The sequence below is a fragment of the Diaphorina citri genome, unplaced genomic scaffold (genome assembly GCF_000475195.1).
Source record: "Diaphorina citri unplaced genomic scaffold, Diaci psyllid genome assembly version 1.1 scaffold1419, whole genome shotgun sequence".
Lineage (NCBI taxonomy): Eukaryota > Metazoa > Arthropoda > Insecta > Hemiptera > Psyllidae > Diaphorina > Diaphorina citri.
In genome coordinates this window covers 22,354-23,352 of record NW_007378845.1, presented here as the reverse complement: position 1 = coordinate 23,352, position 999 = coordinate 22,354, and positions in this window count along the sequence as shown.

Sequence of the window (999 nt, the reverse complement as noted above, 5' to 3'; positions counted from 1 at the left end):
TCTCGTTTATTTTATGGGTTAAATACCTACCAATAACAACAATTTAGAACCTTGCTTAATTAAAAAAAAGAACTTTAATTCTGAATAGATACAAGTTTCAAAGCAAATCTAACAACAATTTAGAACCTTGCTTAATTAAAAAAAAGAACTTTAATTCTGAATAGATACAAGTTTCAAAGCAAATCTCTCCCGAAATTTCGCATTCGATTGTATAATTCCAAGACTTGTTTTCCTTTGTGGAACACTTCCATTGGTAGAGAATCACTTCGTGAAGAGCCTTCGAACCATTATCCTTCGCCTTTCTAAACGCCTCGGTGGAACACTTCCATTGGTAGAGAATCACTTCGTGAAGAGCCTTCGAACCATTATCCTTCGCCTTTCTAAACGCCTCGCGTCTTAACATTCACAATTCCGTCTTAACAGTCACAATTCCGTCATAACATTCACAATTCTGTCTCGGGTCTTAGCATACCCATATACCATCTCTCACGTACCACGGTGAACTACATGCTTTATTACGGCTAATGTTTCATTCAAGTGTGTCGAACAATCTCGATTTACACTCGAACATTGTCCGTCGGGTTGGTCAGAAATCTTTATCTCTACCACGCTCCCTTGATCACCTGGCATCTGGAAGATCTTCTTTGGGATGGATTTTTCAATACTTATAAGTCAGCTCCCTCGGAGTAGTGGTCACTGCGCTCGCCTTATAGGCGGCAGACCCTTGTGATATAATAACACAAAGAAATAGCATTTATTTATTTGTTCCTTTTATATAATCACTTTGAGCTGTCGTGAGTGAAAACTCTAGTTAATTCCTCGAGAAAATAGACAACGATCGAGAGGCCCGGGGGCGGTTCAAGTTCTTCAAACTGCTCGACGCGATGAACCTCTATAATTTTCGGTGTCTGGTTCCATCGGGTAAAAGTGCTCTTCTTTTGCCTTACTTAAATGAAGATACTATTTTTCTTAGAAAGCTACCTCTTTGTGCTCATAACT